Here is a 13,695-nt window from a genome sequence, read left to right as displayed (position 1 = left end):
TGCCAATAGTTAAAAAATTTTCTAACCATATTGTAGAGAACAAAAGTACAGACACCAAGGGGGGAAAGCAGGGGTGGGGGGGGGTGGAATGAATTGGGAGATTGGGATTGACATATATACACTAATATGTATTAAATAGATAACTAATAAGAACCTGCTGCATAAAAAAATTAAATAAAATTCCAAAAAAAAAAAATTAATGACAAAGAGCTATACTTCCAAAGATTAAGTGAAGATTTTTTTTTTTTAATTTATTTTTGGCTGTGTTGGGTCTTCGTTTCTGTGCAAGGGCTTTCTCCAGTTGCAGCGAGTGGAGGCCACTCTTCATCACGGTGCGCGGGCCTCTCACTGTCACGGCCTCTCCCGCTGCGGAGCACAGGCTCCAGACGCGCAGGCTCAGTAGTTGTGGCTCACAGGCCTAGCCACTCCGCAGCATGTGGGATCTTCCGGGACCGGGGCACGAACCTGTGTCCCCTGCATTGGCAGGCGGATTCCTAACCACTGCACCACCAGGGAAGTCCAAAGTGAAGATTTTATTTAAGTCCAACTCAGCAAAGAAAATTGGGTTCTTAATTATTATTTGGTATCTGTCATATAGATTCTTAATGGCTGCATTTTGTTATCTGGTAGTGAAATTTTACTGAAAGTAATTTTCTGATTGACTTGTATTCTATGACATATGAATTATTAAAAAATAAAGGTTAATTAATCAGACTTTACTGTATGTAACCAACACTGTGCATATTCCAATCTCTAGCAGCAATGCATATGTGAAAAGATGGTTCCTGCAGACTGTTTCAAACAGGGTACCTGGATTCAACTTGTGTTTTATATGTATGAGAAGTACACTACTTCATAAAACATAAAGTTTTTTTGTAATGAGAAAAAAATTTTCTAACCATAAAAACTTTAATCAGCTACCAACACAGTTAAAAAAATTAACTCACTTTACTCTCCTTCTCACAAAGATACTTTTGGTCTAGCCAAGTGTCAAGTGATAACTAAACGAATGAGTTATTCTACATTACTAAATAATCTGTCAATGATTTGACAAAAGTTTTCTTTGGGAAGACTTCACTTTACAACTAAACTAGGGGCTTCCCTGGTGGAGCAGTGGTTGAGAATCCGCCTGCCAGTGCAGGGAACACGGGTTCGATCCCTGGTCCGGGAAGATCCCACATGCCGCGGAGCAACTAAGCTCGTGCGCCACAACTACTGAGCCTGTGCTCTAGAGCCCGTGAGCCACAACTACTGAGCCCACATGCTGCAACTACTGAAGCCCACGCACCTAAAGCCCGTGCTCTGCAGCAAGAGAAGCCACCGCAATGAGAAGCCCGCACACTGCAATGAAGAGTAGCCCCCGCTTGCCTCAATTAGAGAAAGCCCGCGCACAGCAACACAGACCCAACACAGCCAAAATAAATAAATAAAGTAAATAAATTAATTTAAAAAAAAAACTAAAATAAGTGCAGGCTTCCGTGGTGGTGCAGTGGTTAAGAATCTGCCTGCCAATGCAGGGGACACGGGTTTGAGCCCTGGTCCGGGAAGATTCCCACGTGCCACAGAGCAACTAAGCCTGTGCGCCACAACTACTGAGCCTGCACTCTAGAGCCCACGAACCACAGCTACTTAGCCTGCATGCCACAACTACTGAGCCCGCGTGCCACAACTACTGAAGCCTGCGCGCCTACAGCCCTTGTTCTGCAACAAGAGAAGCCACCACAATGAGAAGCCCACGTACTGCAATGAAGAGTAGCCCCCACTCACCGCAACTAGAGAAAGTCCGTGCGCAGCAATGAAGACCCAAAGCAGCCAAAAAAAAAAAAAAAAAATGACAACAATCATTTTAAACCAGAAGCCAAAATTACAGACCTCTAACACTCTGGGGGATGACCATGAGGGCAGTTAATAGGTAATAATCATAGCTAATATTTTCCGTGTTTCTTCTATGTGGGCCAAGGGCTATACTGTTTTCCAGACACTATTTCCAATCTCATGAGGCAACTATCCCTATATTCATTGTACTGATGAAGAAAGAGTATCAGACAGACTATGGAACTAGTCCAAGGTCATTCAGGTAGTAAGAGACAGAACTGGAAATTAAATCTAGATCTCTCTCTCTCTCAAACCTCTGAAAGCCTCTAATGGTCATTCATATAATGGCAGTTATTGGCATATAGATGGTATAGATGGTAGCCTTGGGCATAGGTGAGGTTACCCAGGGAGAAAGTATAGTTTTAGAGAAGAAAAGAGCCCAAGGTCAAACCCTCTTGCACCTCAAGATTTAAAAGAGAAGGACTAGCTAGCAAAGGAGATTGAGAAAGAGAAGTAGAGAGGAAGTGGAAATCAGAGTGTAGTGTATGGAAGCCAAGGGAAAAGAGTATTTCAAGAGAGTGGTCAAACATGCTGCCAAAACGCCAAGCAGGTTGAGGGCTTGTTATTTGAAAATGCCCATTAGGTTTAGAGATAAAGAGGTCTTTGGTGATTTTAGTGAGAGCTAAATGTGGAGAAATGGGGGTGGCAACCACACTGTAATTGTTTGAAGAATGACTGAAAAGTATCTTCTAAATGGAAAGTGAATGTATTCAACCAATTTTTTTGAGAAGTTTGTGAAGGAAAAAGAGAGCAGTATGGAGGAGGGTGTTGGATTGAGGGTTTTTTATGTTTGTTTTAAGTAAGAAGACTTAATCGATTAAGTATAAATGCTGATAGGAAGAATCCCAGGGAGGGGAGGAGGCTAGAGATACACGAGAGAAAATAAAATTGATAGTTGAAGTTTCTTGAGAGAACCTGGAGGCGAGGAAATCTTGAAACAGGCAAAGTATTCTTATAGTTCCTTCCCTCTAAAAGTTACTTTTTCTGTTCTTTTTCCATTCTCCCTATTTATGAACTCTTAGCCTACATAATTAGAGGGCAATTTCTCAGCTCTGGTTAGTTTTCTCTGAGCCTTTGTACTTCTCTTATGAGGTGAATATTTTGGTGATTCATGAAGTGTGGACTCCTTGTTGGCTTTATGTTTGCTAGCAAGTAAATAGTTTTATGAAGTTGCATCCTTACTTGATTTATAGGTGTTCCTGCTTTTTACTTATATCACTTTTAACTGGATTCTTTTTATATCATTTATCATAGCTTTAGTGAAATTGTGTTTCCATTCTCTGTGGCAAATTAGAGTCATCCTTAGCTAACTTTTAGAAGTTAGCTGTCTGTCCCTCCCGTACCACCACTCCCCACTGCTTTTGCAGCCCTCTCCTTCCCATACGCACACATAAGCCATTTTTATATTTTGAGCCATTGTTTGGAGCTTTTATTTATATTTTACATGATGCAAATAGAACCCTGCCAAATATAGGTTCTTTTTTAGTTCTTGTGATATCCGACTTTAGTCTGAACAAAGCAGTATTGTTCATTTATGCTCTGACTTTTACATGAAACAACTTGTTTCTCTACAAGATGCCAGTTAAACTCACTGTAAAATGGACACTAAAATAAAACTCTTGAGTCACATAAATAACAAAAGTATTCTTAGGCTTTCTGAAAATTAAGTTCGCAGTATAGTAAGGAGGCAAAGTGCAAGACAGTGATATAGATCCTGTGTTACTGGTTTCTGAAACTATGGTCAGATCTTCTCTCTGATAACCTAACCCACATAACCAACTGCTTATTCAGAAATCTCAAAGACACATCAAACTCATCATCTCTAAAAGCCAAGTCATGATTATTCCCAAAAAACAAACTTGAGGTATTCCCTATCACACTCCAGTTGCACAAGCAAGAAATATCCACAAGAGGTGATTGATTATACTATATGACCTCTAAGATCCTTTTCCCCTTTGAATTTAATAATCTATACCACCAATTCTCAGAGCCTGGTCCAGGCATCCTTGAGGGTCTACGAGACCCTTTCAAGAATGTCTTTAAGGGCTTCCCTGGTGGCGCAGTGGTTGAGAATCTGCCTGCCAATGCAGGGAACACAGGTTCGAGCCCTTGTCTGGGAGGATCCCACATGCCGCGGAGCAACTGGCCCCGTGAGCCACAATTACTGAGCCTGCGCGTCTGGAGCCTGTGCTCCGCAACAAGAGAGGCCGCGATGGTGAGAGGCCCGCGCACTGCGATGAAGAGTGGCCCCCGCTTGCCGCAACTAGAAAAAGCCCTCGCGCAGAAACGGAGACCCAACACAGCCATAAATAAATAAATAAATAAAAGACTTTCTCTCTATTTAAAAAAAAAAAAGAATGTCTTTAAAATCAAAACTATTTCCATGATAATATTAAGACGTTATTTGTCTTTTTCACTCTCATTCTCTTGGGAGTGTGCATAGTGGAGTTTCCCAAAGGCTCCATGACATATGATATCACAACAGATTGAATACAGAAGCAGATATGAGAATCCAGATGTCTTCTATTAAGCCAGGCATTATAAAGATTTGAAAAATGTCAAACAATGCCACTCTTCTCACTAAATTTTTTTTTGTTTTGGAAAATATAGTTATTTTTTATTTTAAAAATTGTGTATTAATATGATACAGTTTATGGTTATTTTAAATAAACTAATAAATATGTTTAAAGTTTCTAATACAACAAATATCAACAGATATAGTCCACATAAAAGCTCTGAGTTTTCAATAACTCAAGAGTATAAAGTGTCTCCTTGACACCAAGAAGTCTGACAAACGCTGATCTATACCTATCATATGTATATACAAATAAGATATGACATTTTGAAATAGCCAATTCTCAAGTATCTTCTAGCAGCAAATTTTCCTTTCACATTTATTGACAGCGCTCTCATTCAGTCACATAGACTCATTCAGCTCAATTATTTATTGGGCTCCTACTATGTGCAGGTACTGGCGATAAAAAATGAAAGAAACGACTTCGTTCTGGCTCTCCCAGAGTCATTTTCCGTAACTTTGCTTCTGTTCTCTCATCTTTATCAGACCCGATGTAACAACAATCTATGCCTGAAAGGCTGAAAAGAAACAACCCTGCAACAGTCATACTATCTAGTCTCAATATAAAATGGACAAATTTAGTAGGGACCAGGCTAGGAAAAGTGGAAAACATTCCAGCTCTAAAACAGACCTACTACACTGTTCCATGAAAATTCTCAGAATAACCAATACTCCCATAATATGGTATACAAAAACAAATGACCTGAGAATTAGCCTCACCTCTTTTTACGTATAAAATACAAACCTCAACAACTACTTTTAACAATTAAGAATGACCTCCTATAATCCAGGAAACCCAGAAGAAACTATAACATCTGGCACCAGCTTGGCCTCTGGTGTATAGGAGGCTGGATAGGGATCACAAAGAACACAATGTCCCCCACTGATATGAAATGAAGAGCTAAACTAGAGCCTGACTAAAGGTACCCCTAGTCTTTTACTTAAAATACCTAAAAATAGGAGCCTATACTTTGTTTACCCTCTATCTAGTTATCCTGAATATTTACTCTTCTAAATTAATTTCAAGGAATATATCCCTATAAATGTGTCTTATAGGGCAAGTCAGGATTATTTTTTGTCCCAAAAGTATGAAATTTTCACTACAAAAGCTTCCCTGATACAGAAGAAACCGTTAACACTGGTTAACTCTGCAGAGAGGGACTGAGGATCCAGGAAAGGAAGCAGATTCTCCAGTGGATATGTTTTCCAATTTTTAAAAGCAGATGCATTTATCACGTTTTGAGGAAAAAAACAAGGAAAAATAATTTTGAGAAGTTTCCTTCAACATTCAATAACTTAGCTAATTTAGAGGCTGTTAAGGAAACAAATATAACAACTTTTTCTTTCACTGGAAGCCGCTGTATAGTTGCTCCCACTTTATCTTTCCTCTTACCTCCCCACCTCCATACTATTATTTACATATCTGTCTGTTACATGTCACTGTGGGAATGATGTTTTATTCCTCTTTATATCCCTAGTCCATGCACAGTACACAGCACCCACTAGGTGCTCCAGACCTGTCTGCTGAATGATTGTCCCATTGATAAATCTCAGAATCCAATTCTCAAATGCAAACAGGGCAAAAAAACCCCACAGGTATTTCATATAATATGAAGAGATTAACCACTGGTAAGCAAAAAATTTCTTTCATGGTAACATGTAAAAAAACAGTAAGTAAAATAATAGTTATACGTGTACATATGCATTTTATGTTTTAAAATAAGCCCAAAACTAAAAAGAAATTCTTTTAAAAAATACTCTTATTTTATAGATTTAGACATGAAAATCATGAATGAAATGAAGCCAGTTAAATGAAGACAGTGCTATTACTCATGAATGATTTTTAAATCTAGTTTTTAGGGACTTCCCTGGTGGCGCAGTGGTTAAGAATCCACCTGCCAATGCAGGGGAAATGGGTTCGAGCCCCGGTCCAGGAAGATCCCACATGCCATGGAGCAACTAAGCCCGTGTGCCACAACTATTGAGCCTGCACTCTAGAGCCCGTGAGCCACAACTACTGAGCCTGAGCTCTAGAGCCCACAAGCCACAACTATTGAGCCCACGTGCCACAACTACTGAAGCCAGGGCGCCTAGAGCCCATGCTCCACAACAATAGAAGCCACCGCAATGAGAAGCCCACGCACCGCAATGAAGAGTAGACCCCGCTCACCACAACTAGAGAAAGCCTGCGCGCAGCAACAAAGACCCAACGCAGCCAAAAGTAAGTAAATAAACAAACAAACATGGTTGCTTAAGGAAAGTAGGATGTAGGTTTTAAAAAATCAATCAATCTAGTTTTTAAAAGGGAGAGATGCCATGATTCCAAAGGAGCTTTTACAAGTCCACTTACAACAACAACAAAAACTTTAAGTGGTTAACTTTTTAAAAAATCACCTAACCCCAAATTTATCAAAGATAAATCCGATTCTTCTGGTTGCAAAAATATCCTTCCATCTATAAAAAGATCTCCTTTACACCATTATTTCTCTATAGAATTTTAAATGATTCATCATACAAGAAAGCGTAGCATCTACACAACTTTTCAGAGATGCATCTATATTGTTTAAGTGTAGTCCAACTTCATTTATAACTAATCAGAGAACAAAGCATATTAGAGCTGGAAGTTAGGGGTCATCTAGTCTCATGTTTCTCAAATATGTAGTAATGGTACCATGTAGTAGATCAAAAAGAATCAATCTGGTAGGTTAGAGCATGCATTTTTTAATGAAACCAAATAACATTGAATTGAAAATATCGGAGTGTATTGAAAGCAGCAAGGGTATTTTTTTAAGTGAAACTTTCATTTCATTTTATATATAGATATATACATATCTATGTATATTATGTTCCCATGGAAAATCTATTTTTTACTGTGGGTGTCCTAGTCAAAAGAGTTCAAGAGGTTCCCAAGCTTTCTCAGTTCACAGAACCCTTAGTGTCTCAGTAATTTTTTCATAGTGCCCACAGGCCAAAAAAATATCTAACAGTTCCATTTATTAGGTAGTTAGGTCCATACAACCTAGTAAGTATTTATGTCCTAACAACTTAGTAGCAGCTTGAAAAATACATAGAAATTAAAAGAAATCTTTTAATTACTAAATAACCACAATTACTTATTAATGGGATGTGTGCACCTAAAAGACATTACGTAATTTCTCAGACCTTGAAATCACTTTGGACACGGCCACTTTCATTTACTGTTTCACACTGATTTCTGCACAGAACTTTCTTTTAATCACAGCAACCCCCAAAACCTAGCTTTTTGAAGACTTAACTGTCACTGAAAGGAATGTGGCACAATCTCATGCACAGTACCTCAAACTAATAGTTTAAGCAGTGGTCTCACAGACGTCAAATATCCCACAGATAACCCACAGTTGTCAAATATTACAGTTTCCCTCAAAAATTTAAAAATATTCAACAGTGCCCATGTGAGTTTACTATGGTGCTCCCAGGTACCTCATGGCACAGTCTTGGGATCCTGGGTTTACAAAACACTGATCTAGCCTATGTGCTTACTTTGTAAATTAAGAAATAAGATGTAAGGTCACAAAGCTAGAATAAAAATAAATATGTTCATCAGGAATTTTCATAGATTAATTTTAACCTTCCATTAACAAAAGTTTTGAAACAGAATCTAATCATGTGATATTCTGTGGATGAACTCTGTAGCTCTCTGAAAAACTATATTCAAAACTACATTATGTGACTGTACAATAGTAGAAAAATTCTGCCTCGATATTTTCTTTTTCAGAAAAAAGTTTCAAAAATGATAATGCCACTTACAATAAACAACACAAAAGTGCCTAAAGTAAAGAAAAAAGGAAAGTCATCCACTCTCCCAGCGATAAACACAGCTAATAGTTTAATGTCTATCCTTACAGAGCCTTTCCTATGCACATACAAAATCAAAACAAAATCAAACTACATTTCTTTGCCTATGTGTTTGTTTTAACACGGAATCATATTGCACAGTGTAGTGCAACTTATTTTTCTCACTCAATATTATATCATGAACATTCTTCCTTGTCAGAACATAATAATAATTACAAACACCTATGTGGTACTTACTTAGGGCTTAAATATTAACTCATTTAATTCTCACAACAGTCCTGTCAGGTGACAACTATAATTATATTCACTTTATAGATGAGTTTAAGTAACCTGCTAATGGTCACAGCTAATAAATGGTTAGGATTTGAACCCAGAAAGTTGGCTGCATGGTCCCTGTGCTCAAAGAAACACTCAGCTACTTCTCATCAAGTGAACGTATCTATCCCTCAATCTATTAACAAGTGCATTGTATATCACAGCATAAATATACTATAATTTTAACTATTCCCCTACCAACAGACATTTAGGATTTTTTTTGTTACTTATAAATGTTGTAGACATTTATTTGTAATAATGCTAAAATGAACATCCTTGTAGATTTGTTCTAGTGCTCCTGTGTTAAAATTTCTGTAAGGTAAACTCCTAAAAATGAAATGACTCTATCAAAGAATATGTGCACTTTTAATTTTGATAGGTGATGCCAAATTTCCTTCCAGAAACAGTTGTACCAATTTATAGTCCCAATGACAGAGGAGAAGCTTGAAATTCATATTTAGGTTAAAAAATATTTTGGGGGGCTTCCCTGGTGGCGCAGCAGTTAAGAACCCACCTGTCACTGCAGGGGACACGGGTTTAGCCCTGGTCCGGGAAGATCCCACATGCCACGGAGCAACTAAGCCTATGTGCCATAACTACTGAGCCTGCACTCTAGAGCCCAGAAGCCACAACTACTGAGCCCACATGCCACAACTACTGAAGCCCATGCGCCTGGAGCCCATGCTCCGCAACAACAGAAGCCACCGCAATGAGAAGCCTGCACATCGCAACGAAGAGTAGCCCCCGCTCACCGCCAACTAGAGAAGGCCCGCGCGCAGCAACGAAGACCCAACGCAGCCAAAAATAAATAAATAAATAAATAAATAAATATTTGATTCACGAAAAGTGAGGCCTGTTTTTTGAGTTTTTAGTTAACACATAGAAGAGATTGCCGGCTGTTCACAATTATCCTCTGATTTGATAATTATCTTCATATTAAACAAATGCAGACTTCACAGCTGTATAGTGGAGTCTTCATCCAGTTATGAAATCAACTATGGGTGAGATATTTCCTCCATATGACCTCTGTCTACTTACATATAAAACGTGGGAATTGACTAGCTAGCCTTTAAGATTTAAAACTCCCAATGTTATAATTAAAAGAGACTTAAAATTATTACAAGCCTGTAATTATAGTACTAGTATAACAGGTCAGGGTCTTAAAGCTTCCATTTTCTTTAAATTACAGTAACTATTGCCAGAACATCTAAGCAAATCATTAAAATAGTCAATAAAGTTTTCAGGATCTACCTGTGGCTTATTCTCAGCAGCTTTTTAATCCCAGTCTGTCATTCCCCTGCTACCTAGCAAACTTGACTTTATCTATGGACTATATTCCTAAGAAGAGTTGATGTGTGCCTAGGAACCATGAACTAGTGTTTTGTTTTGTTTAAATACTATGCCAAGACCACTTTCTAGTCAATTTATTCAGCCAATATTTATTGACTATTTTACTATGTGCTAGGCACTGGGTGCACAACAGTTAATAGACAATCTCTGCCATCATGGAACTTACACACTAGACGAGAAAGGCAAATAATAACCCAAAGTAACCACTAGCAAATGTGAAGTTATACTTGTGATAATGAACAAAAATATTAATGCAAGAAAACCTATGCAATCTTTTGATTATTCAGGTTTTTGGAGCGATTTGTGACACTAGAAATTGACTTTGTAAAAAAAAAGTCAATAAAGAAAATTACTTCACGACTTGCCCCACAAGGCAAAAATAGCAATCACAAGTATAGATGGCAAGTTAACTTTTTAAATCATCAATTCTATAATAAAATCACCAAGATGTCCCTACTTTTCAGTTATGCTGCTGACCATGTGGCTTGAATATTTGTTTTAGCTAACCAAGAATATAAACGATTTGAAGTACTAAAGATGACAGAACTCTGAGTATCCAAACAAAATGAGAGACGACAAATTAACTACAATTTCTTAAGAACACTGTTCAAGCAAAAAGTACATATAGAAGTAGAGCAATTCACTACAATAATTCATGGCTTGTTACTAATTAACATAATGCTATGAAAATACTAATGTTTTTAAAGTACCGACAGTTATCCACATAAGGAACTAGTAGCTTGTCACAATCTTTTAGATTTTAAAAAACCAAATGCCAGAAGTATCTATATTAATATTCAATTTTAAATAAAACTAATTCTATGACGTTAACTAGACGTGATCACTTCGCAATAAATACAAAGATCGAATCATTATGCTATACGCCTGAAACCAGTATGTCAATTATATCTCAATAAAAATAAAGAAAAATTTTAAAGTCTTAGATCATCTGTGGAAATAAGACCATCATTCACATAAATAAATGAACTTCCTTGTTCATTTATTTATTCCCTGTCAATTTCCACAACTGCAAAATAAGGACATTTGTCAAATCTACCTCACAAAATTGCTATGAGGACTAAATAATTTATGTAGAGGCACACCAAAAAATGATGTAAGTTATTTTAGACAGCAGTTTCTTTTTGCTCCCACTATAACTTACAGCGATTTCACAAACAACAAAATTCGTTAGATAGGGACTTCATCTCCTTTCTTCTGACCATGATATGGTAAAAGTGTTATAAAATGGGCAAAGACTAGCAATCAGACCATTAGAAAAAAATTCTAAACTTCATAACTCATAAATTGATTACCCCACAGGAGGCTGGCTGTTCAAGTATTAATGCTCTTACATAACACTACGCACCAATATATCTCAGAGAATCAGAGAAATTCTTCCACATATGTATGAAACTGTTTACATATTATAACGCACCATTATTACAAACACAAGTCCTGCTACTCACTATGAAAAGTTGAGATACACATGTATTTATCCACACATACAATGTATTCTAGCTTGATGTTTATCTTTCTGATTAAAGTATCTTAAATTCAATGCAATGACGGTTCAATGGTTCAGATTTATTTTATTACACTGAATGGAGTTTGTAAATTTAGCACACCAAAACTAATTATTACATACCCATGGGCTTAAAGCAACTTCTACCATAGGTCTCACAACCAATCCCCCAAAGTCACAATCTCATGTTATTAGCAGCATATTGCCTTGTTTAAACACAATATTTTAAACTAAGAAATTTTTTAAATGGAGAGTATTTTATCATTGCTCTACAAACCTTTTCAAGTTCTTACTAGGTCTGCCTAAAATAGCCATTCTTTAAAAACCCTTAAAATACAGGGCTGGAGGAGGTATCGTTAACATGGCAACATAACCATTAACGACTTTTTCAAATTCAAAACAAGGATCACCATCAAAACAAAACAATCAGGTGGAGTACAGACGTGGATACTGATCACTATTCCTGACAATGTGTTTTTTCCTATATGGAGGATTTGCTGCTACACAAAAAACACATCAAAATCTATACCTATGTGCAACTTCCTATCCGAAAAGCCAGCCAAATTCCAACCCATATTTGTGACATTAGCTAAATATCATTTAGCATGTTAGGCTACACTTCAAAGAGGGCAGGGGAAAATATTGACAACTTCCAAAGCGTACAAGCTTTTTAAATCTCCCCCTACATCACTTGTGAATAAATGGACAGACTACATTCAGCAGCTGCCAGAGAATAAGAAGATCAAAGTTTTCCCTATGCTTGAAAATGTTTATCCCCACCAAAAAGGAACAGAAACTAGTCATCCTTGCCACTGGAGCCAGTTCCCCGGAATTTCCCAAAAAAGCCTGATATCCAAATGAAGAAGGGACACTTCCCCGGAGAGCAAAGGCGAGAGGTATCTCACACCTTTGGCAGAAGAGAGGAGGGGCGAGGGAGGGGGGACAGGCACTGGCAGGTAAGGAAGGAAATCCCGTCTACCGCAGGCACCGGTGGGACCTGAAACCGAGGTCTCAGAATGGCCCTCCTAGCAAAGCCTAGGACCCAGGGAGGCTCCTCGAGGGGGACGCCAGACTGGGCCAGGGCTCCTGGCGCCCCGCCCCGCCTCCCTCGCCGCCGCCGCGGACCCGGGACCGCGGACAGAGGCAGCGAAGGCTAAGCGAGCATCCGCGGTCCCAGCCAGGTCCTCCCGCAGCTCACCTGAGAGTGTCGCCTCCGCCCTCGGCCCCCACGGTGCATCCCGCGGGGCCTGGCGGAGGGTGCAGTGACGCCGCCCCGACCGGCCCCAGGGCTGCCCGGCCTGGCCTCCCCGCTCCGGGGACGCACCGGGTGCCCGCCTCGCACCGGCTCCCGGGATCCGCCGGTCTGCAGAGAAGGAAGGAGAGGCGGAAAGGCTGCCTCCCCTCCCCCACAGCAAGCCACCCCCTGAGCTGCGGCTCTCTGCAGTTCCCTCTGGCGCAGGTCTGGCCCGGCTCCCCCGCCCGGGAGTCACTTCAACAGCGGCGGCCCAGTCGCCATTACAGCCCAACAACTGACACGGAGGAGGAGCGGCGCCAGCAGCAGTGGCGGTGGCGGCGGCGCGAGGCAGGGCGGGAGCAGTGGGGGGGGCGGGGGAGGGGGGGGGGTGTCCAGGCAAAACTCGCGAGAACTGTCCCGAGTCGGTTCCAGAGGAATGCAACCTTCGGTTAGGGCCATGCTAAGTGTGGCCAAAAGGCGAGTGTGAGATAAAACGAGGAGAGGAAGCTCGAGGGCGCCATGTTTGGTGTGTCGAAGGTTGAGCCTTGCAGGTCTTGGGAGGAGCCAAAGTAGATCCGCAGCGGAGACCTTCCCCTCACCCCCCGCTCCCCCCCCTCTTTCATCTAACTGGGCCTTCTGGCTACGCATTTCACCCCCGGCCGAAAAAAACAAGCTGAGGCTATGACAAGGATGAGCTCGAAGTCTGAAAATTGCAGCTTCTCAGTGTTTACGATGTTTCACCAGTTGTCCAAATAAATCTTCTGTACCCTAGTCAGTTTCAGAGTAATTGCAGCTCTGCGGCGGCGGCAGTTACCCACTGCTGGCACTGTGGCCGTTTCATTCGCGAGAGTTACAATTCTGTTCAGCATGCACCCTGTCTAGTGGCTTAAGACTCCAGAGCAAGTAAAACGGAGTTTCCTCCCCTTAGGTGTTGGCATTGATATAACTGTGCTTTAAGAGACTTTATGATCACCATATCGTCTACCATCC

At 39.9% G+C, this 13,695-nt stretch overlaps 1 protein-coding gene across 3 annotated transcripts in view; it reads right to left on the bottom strand.

Moving 5' to 3' along the window:
- Nucleotides 1–13,009, bottom strand: part of CEP350 (centrosomal protein 350) — a 132,983-nt gene extending 119,974 nt beyond the window's left edge. For 2 of the 3 annotated variants that reach the window (XM_036844764.1, XM_036844773.1), the window contains exon 1: nt 12,670–13,008. The gene's annotated coding sequence lies outside the window, so the exon portion shown is untranslated. Of the gene's footprint in view, nt 1–12,669 lie in introns of all 3 variants that reach the window. The other variant, XM_036844769.1, reaches the window with a different exon arrangement.
- Nucleotides 13,010–13,695: the final 686 nt, after the last annotated feature.

This window comes from Balaenoptera musculus, chromosome 1, assembly GCF_009873245.2.
Source record: "Balaenoptera musculus isolate JJ_BM4_2016_0621 chromosome 1, mBalMus1.pri.v3, whole genome shotgun sequence".
Lineage (NCBI taxonomy): Eukaryota > Metazoa > Chordata > Mammalia > Artiodactyla > Balaenopteridae > Balaenoptera > Balaenoptera musculus.
Note: the sequence above shows the minus strand (reverse complement) of the source record. Positions and strands in the feature narration are given on the sequence as shown.